The following is an 11,305-nucleotide window of genomic DNA, read 5'->3' on the forward strand; positions in this document are numbered from 1 at the left end:
TAGCGTTATGAGTATAGATTCTAAACCAACAGAAAATCTCTTCGTACAAACATTTGGTTATCACAAGTAACAAACCCCTGATAAAATTGATAACCGAAGTATTTAAACCTCGGGTCGTCTTCTCAAGAAATTGCAGGGAGGTGTTCTTATTATTGGTTATGCAAAGGTATATTTTGGGATTTAAAAGGGGTTGAACAAGTAATTTAATTGACAAGAAAAATAAATAAATAACTATAAAATAAACTCTTGGCAAGATATAAGAAATTGGAAATCCTATCCTAGTTATCCTTATCAGGTGTGATGAGAATTGATTTTAATCCCACTTAGTTAGCCTTTACTAAAGCAAAGGAAAGTCAAGTGGACTAATTAGTTTGATCCTCAAGTCCTAGTCAATCCCTGTGGGAGGACTAGCTTTAGAGCGATCTAGATCAATTAGAATCTGTCCATTTCAACCACTACTGAGTTTGACAACTCAAGAGTTACCAATTAATCAACCAAGCTAAAAGGGAATAAAATCTACTTGAATGAAAATAATTTGGATAGAGCCCAAGCATCAATAACATAAATTAGATAAAACAATCATAAGTCTGAAATACCTCAGATTATATTAATTAAGAAAATCATAACATGAATGTCATTAAGCCAAATTGGCAACATATATAATTAAAAATAAGAGAAGTCAAAATAAAGGAATATTGAACCTGATATGAAGATGAGATAAATCCTAATCTTAATCCTAAGAGAGAGGAGAGAACCTCTCTCTCTAAAAACTACATCTAAACTATGAAAAATGTGAATTACTCGCTATCTGATTGTTATCCTGCGCCTCCATGCATTCCCCCACTTCATAACTTCTAATCTGTGCCTCTTGGATTTGGATCTGGGCCAAAAAGGGCCCAAAAATCGCTGGAAATGAGATCTGCAAATTCTGCAGATCGCGCACGTGACGCGTCTGCATGGGTCACGCAGTCGCGTCATCTGGAGTGTCGCTCTTCCATGCGGTCGCGTCAGTCATGCTCCCGTGTCAGTTGTATTTCGCAAGTCATGTGTTCGCCTCATCCATGCGCTCGCGTCGATTCTCTTTCGTGCGAACCACGCGTTCGCGTCGTCCATGCGGACGCATCACTGCCGGTTGCTCTAAAACTCCATTTTGTGCTTTCCTTCAATTTTTGTATGTTTTCTTTCCATCCTTTAAATCATTCCTGCCCTATAAAACCTGAAAGTACTCAACACATAAATCACGGCATCGAATGGTAATAAAGGATAATTAAAATAATTACTTTTAAAACATAGAAAATATGTGTCTCATATATATCACATAATAGGGAAGGAAAAGCAAAACTTATGCAATTTCTATGAATAAGTATGTGAAGGGTTGAATAAATCACTTAGATTGAGCACAATATACATCATAAAATATGGGTTTATCAACCTCCCCACACTTAAAAAATAGCATGTCCTCATGCTAAATCCAAGATAAAGAGTAAGGTAAAGTGGTAGAATCTCATGCAATGCAATCTATCCTAAATGCAACTACCTAAATGAGTCATGAAAATCTAGTTATTATTCACCTATATATAAAGCCTTACATGTAGTTAAATTAATTCACATTCTCAAGGAATCATACACGCATAGCCAACCTTAGATAATGTTAAATCACTTTTACAATTGAGAAAATAAAATATTTTTTTCAAACTTGCAAGACAATTAACAATTGAGGCAGAGATATATGGTGATGAGCTATTGAACCCTCATTGGATTTTGTGTTTACTCTCTAGTCACTCAGTGTTTATTGGGTTAATCACTTTAATCTTCTTTTTATCCTTGCTTTCTATAACTTTGTTCTTCATCTAACCAATCAACAATTATAGAATATAGACATACAAAAATCATGAGGTCTTTTCAAGGTTGTAATAGGGCCAAAGTAGAGGTAAGGGTATATGTATAAGGCTAAGTGAGCTAATAAGTGAATCCTTGATTAGTCTAAGATCTCACCTAACATATACATACTTTATACAAATCAAAAGTTTCTTAACCTATTTGCCCAATTTTGTTTTTCACTTTGTATTGCAAACTCATGCACTGAATTTAACTTTGTCCCATGTGCATTGATTCTTTTTATTTTGTGTTTGGGGAAATTAATTATTTTTTTGTATTCCCTTATTGAAATAATTTTTTTTTAACGCACATGGTAATTTAATTATTTTGATTTCACATGAACATGCTTCCCAAATTTTTACATAACTTGTTCAATTTAATTTCCTACTTTTTCTATCATCCCATGTTCCCATAAAATTCCCCACACTTAAATTATACACAATTTCTATCTTAAGCTAACCAAGGATTCAACTTCGACATCTCCTAAATCTTCAACCAACTCTTCTTCTTCTACAATGACAGTGTCCTCTACTTGTTCTAGTACGAAGTTATGCTCTATGCTGTCCACTGGAGTTTCTAGTGTCTTCTTCACGCTACGTTTTTTCATTAGATTCTCCACATGAAGCCATGGGAGTCTGTTGAGTGTCCGAATGTCTGGAAGATAATTGATTTATTGCTTGCTCCAGTTGATGAAGGATTGCATTAAATTGGTCTACTGATTTTTCGAAGCGAACCTGTGATTCTTGGCTTAATGGATATGGACATGGCGCATAGGAGAGTGGTGGTTCTTGGGAGTAATTGGATTGGTATTGGGGCGGATAAGGATCATGTGGTAGTGAATGGTGAAAAGAAGCGTGTGAGTGTGGTAGTTCGAAGTTATGTTGAGAGGATGGTCTCTGAGCACAGGGTGGGGCTTTCTGGTAGCAACGAGGTGGTCCACCAAATCTATCAGTTGGGCATGCATTGTAGAATGATCTTTGTCCATGATATCTAGGAGGATGTTGTTGCCTAAAGGGGTGATCAGATCCTCGTGGCTCCATCAATCTTTGATTGCTTAGACCTTGATGCATAGTCCTGTTATAGCTTCCATTCCTTGCAACAAAATTAGAACCAAACTCAAAGTGAGAGGGGTGAGAATTCATAGTAGTTATCAGAAATAAAGGAGGAAGAGAAAAAAAACAAATAAACAAGTAAAAGAAAAATATTTACAATAACCAATAATAAGGCACACGTTTGCAATTCCCCGGCAACGGCGCTATTTTGACGTTAGGAATTTTTCCCAGTAAAGAATTTTATAAAAATATAGTAGCGTTGTGAGTATAGATTCTAAACCAACAGAAAATCCCTTCGTACAAACATTTGGTTGTCACAAGTAACAAACCCCTGATAAAATTGATAACCGAAGTATTTAAACCTCTGTTCGTCTTCTCAAGGAATTGCAGGGAGGTGCTCTTATTATTGGTTATGCAAAGGTATATTTTGGGATTTAAAAAGGGTTGAACAAGTAATTTAATTGACAAGAAAAATAAATAAATAACTATAAAATAAACTCTTGGCAAGATATGAGAAATTGGAAGTCCTATCCTAGTTATCCTTATCAGGTGTAATGAGAATTGGGTTTTAATCCCACTTAGTTAGCCTTTACTAAAGCAAAGGAAAGTCAAGTGGACTAATTTGTTTGATCCTCAAGTCCTAGTCAATCCCTGTGGGAGGACTAGCTTTAGAGCGATCTAGATCAATTAGAATCTGCCCATTTCAATCACTGGTGAGTTTGACAACTCAAGAGTTACTAATTAATCAACCAAGCCAAAAGGGAATAAAATCTACTTGAATGAAAATAATTTGGATAGAGCCCAAGCATCAATAACATAAATTAGAGAAAACAATCATAAGTCTGAAATACCTCAGATTATATTAATTAAGAAAATCATAACATGAATGTCATTAAGCTAAATTGGCAACATATATAATTAAAAATAAGAGAAGTCAAAATAAAGGAATATTAAACCTGATATGAAGATGAGATAAATCATAATCCTAATATAAATCCTAATCTTAATCCTAAGAGAGAGGAGAGAGCCTCTCTCTCTAAAAACTACATCTAAACTATGAAAAATGTGAATTACTCGCTATCTGATTTTTATCCTGCGCCTCCATGCATTCCCCCACTTCATAACTTCTAATATGTGCCTCTTGAATTTGAATCTGGGCCAAAAAGGGCCCAAAAATCGCTGGAAACGAGATCTGCAAATTCTGCAGATTGCGCACGTCACGCGTCCGCGTGGGTCACGCGGTCGCGTCATCTGGAGTGTCGTTCTTCCATGCGGTCACGTCAGTTGTATTTCGCAAGTCACGCGTTCGCGTCAATTCTCTTTCATGCGAACCACGCGTTCGCGTCGTCCATGCAGACGCGTCACTGTCGGTTGCTCTAAAACTCCAATTTGTGCTTTCCTTCCATTTTTTGTATGTTTCCTTTCCATCCTTTAAATCATTCATGCCCTATAAAACCTGAAAGTACTCAACACACAAATCACATGATTGAATGGTAATAAAGGATAATTAAAATAATTACTTTTAAAGCATAGAAAACATGTGTCTCATATATATCACATAATAAGAAAGGGAAAGCAAAACTTATGCAATTTCTATGAATAAGTATGTGAAGGGTTGAATAAATCACTTAGATTGAGCACAATATACATCACAAAATATGGGTTTATCAAAGAGTCTCGACGAAGGGTGGGGAATTGTTGGCAAAGTTTTAGGTTAGGATTCAGGGGTTATTAGGTTTGGGCGGGTTATTAGGTTTTCTTTTAAACCTTTTTGGCCACGCTTTTAAAGCATGCCCTAAAAAATACCAGGATATGGCCACGCTTTTAAAATGTGCCCAAAGAGCATCAGGATATGGCCACGTTTTATAAACATTACTGTAGTGAAACCCTGTTGCTACGCTTTCAAAATGTTCCTGTTTTTGTCTATGGCCACGCTTTTGAAGTGTGGCAGAAAAAAAACGTGGCCGTATCTCTAATCAACTGCCACCCTTGTAAAAGTGTGGCTGTTGACCCTTTTCGCCACGCTTTTGAAGCGTGGCGAGAAAAAACGTGGCCGAATCTCTATTCAATCGCCACTCTCGCAAAAGCATTGCCATTGACCACTTGCAAAAAAAAGCGTGGCCATAGGCCTTTTTTCTTGTAGTGCCGTGACCATAGGTTAATCTATGGTCACGTGTAAAAACCGTGACCATAGCCTCTATGGTCACCCCTCCTTAAAACCGTGACCATAGCCTTATCTATGGTCACGGTTTAGCCTCTATGGTCACCCCTCCTTAAAACCATGACCATAGCCTTATCTATGGTCACAGTTTTAATTGTGACCATAGCTCTATAGTCACCCCTCTTTAAAACCGTAACCATAGTCTTATCTATGGTCACTCCTCCTTAAAACCGTGACCATAGCCTTATCTAAGGTCACGATTTTGACCGTGACCATAGCTCTATAGTCACACCTCCTTAAAACTGTGACCAAAGCCTTATCTTTGGTCACGGTAAACCGTGACCATAGCCTCTAATGTCACCTCTTCTTAAAACCGTGACCATAGCCTTATCTATGGTCACCCTACATGAAAACCGTAATGATAGCCTATTTTGTTTTATGCGATTTAATTTTTTTTAAAGCATAATCACATCCCAAAAAGATGATAATCACTAAATAAATCTAAAAATAAGAAATTCAAGAAATTTAAATCATAAAAGTTTCATTATAAGCTAGATATATTTTTAGTCCAAACAACACAAATAAAAATAGAGTGTAATTTGTCCATTACATGTAATACCAGATAAAATCTCTTTTCAAAAAGTACACAATACATCAAAATATTACATGTAAATAACTAAAGTCATTATAAGACCTATTCCATTCCATCCAAAATACAATGAGAATGGAACAATCAGGCAGCATTCTTTCCCTTCTGGATTTTCTTCATATAAAATTCAAGCTCCTTAACTTCCAAAATATAGTTGTAGCATTCAAGAATGAATGAAATAAGTAACAGATCAAGAATCAAATTAGACAAAATTCAATGCAACCCAAACAAGCAATAGTTATATGCATTACCAGTCATTCCTGCCACATTGATCAGGTCGAGAAGTAATGCAAGCCAGCAATCTCCCACCACCAAACTGCTCTTCAACATGAGGACCAAGCTTACGATCTTTCTGGTGTTTCTCGATTTTTCTCTGCACATGGTTGCTTTTTTTGGCTTCCTCTGTAGGGTGCTCACCTTCCTGCAAATAAGACATCAATGGATAGCAGGAAAATACATCAGCCTCTACACACGCTAATGCAGTTGACTTTATAAATCAATTATAGGTTAAGTAAATATCACTATAGGAAAACACTTTTAGCTTCTGCAATGCATTCTTTATTTTGCATTTTATGTGCATTTGGCCTAATAAAAAGAATAACTTGCAAATAAACATAATGCAGCATGTAATTACTTCATATTATTTTCAAAAGGCTTATTCATTTAGAATATATTTAAAATGAAACAACTACCTGGGTACATTTTTCAGAAATAATATACATGCCTTAAACTCAATAAATGTTTGGTTGAGTTGAATCTGCTCCCCTTAATAAATTATCTCTTTTCAATTTCAATTTTGATTAAGTCATGGTTTTTGTGTGATAATTAAGTATACAATCCAAGAAGGGTTTAACTATGAATATGTATACATTAAAAGTTGTATCGAAAGCAAAAATTGGTTGCATTATTTTGAGAAAAAAGCAGTTACCAATCGCCAAAGCATGTAGGCTTAGAATTTTCTCATTTAAAGCTCTAAACGACTCTGCCATTTAACAGAATTAGTTACTATTTCATATATAATCACAACTAACAAGTTTATAGCAGTTATTATATCAGATAAAGTAAATCTAAATACTATATTTTACTAAGTTATGTCAAATATGCCATACATTACCTGACAGCAGCATGCTACTACATCTTCTTAGCACATTCTGCAGTGCATCAAGGATTAGTCTGAGCTAGTAATAGAAGAAAGAAAAATAGTAACTTTTGTAGCAACTCAGTTATTACTTATTAGCCTGGCTTGTAGGACGATATACTATCACTATAATTATAAAGAGCAAGATCCACTCTACTTTATTTATATAGCCTTATTGTTTTCCTCCCAAACATAAAGGCTCATCATTGCATAACCCATACCTTAGAGGATCATGTGATTTGAACAATTCATCCACACTTAAAATGGATAATGGCAAATTATGAAATTATTAGCTTTAACTTTCAGTCTATGATTTCTGTTAGAAATTTGCTCAAAGTAAGATTTCACCCTAGTACTAGTAATAGTGTAATAATGCCAAGGAAAGAAAATGAGAATAATTATAAGCACCGGTATAAAGTAAGATTTCACCCTGGCCAAAAAGTTCAAGGGAATGTAAACCGAAGAAGTACACATGTAGCAAAGAGTAGTAGTTTGAACTTTAAAATTTTAAATTACTTCCTCAAATTTTAAGGTTTAGGATCAAATTATCTATTAAATATTTATTGAATCAAGTTAATCTCTAATTCATTTTACATCTTTATTTTATTTGACTTCTGTTAATTTAGACGGTTAAATTTTCCATAAGACAAAAATGAACCAGGGACTAAATTGATATAGTTTATAGCACACCTATTTGTTTAATAAAAAATTTAGAGAACAATTTGGTTTATAAAAATTAAAAGACTATTGTAAATATGTACTCCAAGGAAAAGGGAACCTCTTCCATACTGAAAAATTAAAAAGCTTCAGTGAACCATAACAAATTAACAATATGCAATCTGTAAAAGTAATGAAATACAGCCAAAAAGATATACAAAGCTGTCAGCCAAATATCCAATTTTTTTCTTTTCTTTTCTCTCCAATCAACAAGAAGAATAATAGTAAACTTGAAAAAAAATCACCAGAAAGCAAACAAATCTAATCTAAAAACACAAAAGCATAACCCCAAAACTGAATTGAGTGAATCATGAAGCAGCATTAGGTAGTGCAGCCATAAGGAATGGTAAGAAGACTAAAGATCAAAGTAAAGCTGCAAACCTCTTTTTTTCCCTCGTGCTCGATGGCGACGGTGACGACTTCCTCCTCCATCGCGTGACAGTGCCGGTGACGCAATGGTGGTGCGGGACAGCTCCTCCTCTTTGCATCTTCTCACACTTTGCTTTTCCTCAACTCGATTGCCCTCACTCTCCCTCTATTCCTTGCGAGCACTGACGGCGACAGAGGCTATGTAACACCCTAATTAGCCTAAGTCTTACCTCGTGCTGTAAAGTAAAGGTTAATCAAAGGTTACAATAGTTCTAAGCTCATATATATAATACATAGAAAGAATTAATATAATCTAGAAGCCTGATGAAGGATATAGCTCAAAACAGGATTTAAAAAGTACAAAACGTAATCAAGAAGCTACTAACTTAAAGCACAAGATAGAGATGTAATATAACAAAAGATAAGGGTATAATAGTATAAGAACCTAGCCATGGCTTGCGGAGTTTAAGCCGGCTAGCCATATATACAGACAAAATAGAATCTGAAGTTTAAAATAGCTTATACAAGTTTTTCTCTCTCAATACAAGCCTCTAGCCAAAAGCAAGATACAAAAGTGAGAGATATATAAACAAAATAACAAATAAGGACTCCAAAAACTATCATGATCCTCCGCTTCTGTCACCATCCAAAGCAACTCACCGAGGTGGGTTACGACCTGCATTTGAAAAACAACAACAGAATATGGTATGAGAACCAGAGGTTCTCAGTATGGTAACAGTGCCCAGTGATATAAGATATAAGACCTCGGGATGCCAAAGGTAATCCTAGAACTTCATATCCATCACAAGATTCATCTTAAAGCATACTAAAACGGTAAAGCATCAATTTGAAACTATAACATAATATAAGGGGTGGTCTATAAAGGATTTTCTAGTCTAACAGTCTCCACTATCCCACAGCCTTCACCAACCTATTCACTATGCGATCCCATCGCCACTGCCTTCCGAACCTCCTCAATACTAGTAGAAAACACAGATAAATTTCAATGCAAGTAAAACACAAGTAGAAGCATATACGGTAAGTAATTCAAGTAAGCAATTAGGCATGTTATTCAATTAGGCATACAATTACAAGTCGGCAAAGCAAACAAACAGATAGAAGATGCACATGATGAATGCCTATCCTATTGGCTGTGATATCACATTGTCGGTTCAACTGCCAACCCGACACATCTCCATGGAGATGTCGCCCTTCATAATCATCATTGGGAACCCCCAACATATGGTGCTCGGATCATCGTCCAAGATTTTATGCCTGTACACTTTATTGCCACAGACCTCACATCTCAACGTAAGCGGGATTAACCACCATCCTTATGCCGCCGCCGCTACCTCGACAGGCGGGATTAACCACCGTCCCTGCCGGGCGCATTGCGTCTCAACAATCTCAGTATAAAATGATACATCAGTGGTTTTCAAAAAACATTTTCAGTATATCATGGAGCCATCACTCCCTTCCAAGTCCTCGACTCATCTCAACCACTGTCATTTAAACATTTTTATTCCGAACTCATTAGTTCTATCATTTCTCAATTCATATACCATTTTTCCTTCTCACTCCACCAAACCCATCCTCAGTGCACCAGAAACCTAAGCCTCCATTCTCTAACTTTTCAAAGAAATACCAAATAAAGTCTCTTAAGACCTTTCCCATGATTCAATGCCCGAAAATAAGCCCAAGAGTCTTAGAATAGTTTTCCAGAAGTATACAATCTTGTTGGGAAGGTGAAATAGTTGAAAATAAAGTTTAAGTTTGAAGAACAGGACGTGTGCGTATGCACAGGGGTGTTCCTGCGCACGCCCAGGAGAAGTTTTAAAAAGTGTGCGAACGCATAGAGGTATGTGTACGCACAAGTACCAAATTTTTCAATGCTGTTCGCTCGCACAAGGTGTGCTAGCACCCTCAACAGATTGCCCTTCCCAACGTGTGTGTGCGCACAAGGTTGTGCGTGCGTACAAGTTGTAAAACTTTATTGGTCATGTGCGCGCACAGGCTGTGCTAGCCCTCTAAACATAAATCCTTTCCCTGCGTGTGCGTACACACAGAGCTGTACGTGCACACAGGTTTAAATTTTCACAGGGGTGTGCGTGCGTACAAGGCTGTGCATGCGCACATACCAGAAATCCCAAAATTTTGCAACATTACAGAATTTTAGATTTTGACACCAAACTTCCCACAATCATATCTTCCTCTACCGAAATCGGATTTCCACAAAACTTAAACCATTTCAAATCTTGTTCAATCATCTTTCATTTGGTATAAAAAGCATTGAATTTCAAACAAGGTTGTTCAAGATAGGATTCATGAAAGCTCACCAAATTTTTCATTTTACCAAAAGTTCACATTTTAGCGATTTCACAACTTTTACAACTCAAACTAACCAAAACCACATTAAGTCCATCCCACATCAATTCTTACCATTTGCCATACCTCAATTCACCCCTCCATTTTATGAGATCAACAATTCTCATTATCAAATACATGTTAAAACACTCTTTTTTCCACCAACACATTAAACAAATATCACTTCACCTTTACCAATCATCATTATAATCACTTTCAATCTCATCTCCAATATCAAGCTACCAACATCAACATTGCAATTTATGAACATTTCAAATCAACGATCTTCCTACATTATCATATAACACTTCCATCAACATAATCAAAGCTCATCAATTCATTATTCATCATTCATCATATTGCAACAAACCAAAGAATCAATACAATCCAATCCTATCCTATGGGTCACTAGCCTAAGTGTCCATGAATATTATATATTACATAGAGGAAACCAAAACTATACCTTGGCCGAGTTCCAATATTCCAAAAACCCAAAATTGAGCACAAGCTAGGCTTTCAACCATAAGCAAGCCACCAATTCAACTCCAACAAGCTCCAATAATCACAACTTCAAGCTATAACACACGTAATTTACAATAATTCAACCTAAGGTTCATCAAATCCATAAAATCACAAGATTTTAAGACCTCTTACCTTGCCCAACAGTTTTGGTAGCAAAAATCTAATGCTAACCAAAGGCTAGAGTGTACCTAAACTCCCAAAACACAAGATTTCATTCAAAATCAAAACCCCAAAATTTGAATTTCATAAGAGCACGAAACTGGACAGGAAAATTCAAAAATTTTACCATAAAGCTTGGATAAAAGTGATGGACTTGGCGAGAGCTTCGCATAGCCGCTAACGGCATGCAAATTGGAGCACCGTAGCTCGAGATATCACAGATTGAATGGAGATGTGAATAGTGTTTTAATGGAAAACCTTCTCTCTTCTTCAACCTCACTTCAGCTGTGTTTTGT

This window comes from Arachis stenosperma, chromosome 1, assembly GCF_014773155.1.
Source record: "Arachis stenosperma cultivar V10309 chromosome 1, arast.V10309.gnm1.PFL2, whole genome shotgun sequence".
In the NCBI taxonomy this organism is placed as follows: Eukaryota; Viridiplantae; Streptophyta; class Magnoliopsida; order Fabales; family Fabaceae; genus Arachis; species Arachis stenosperma.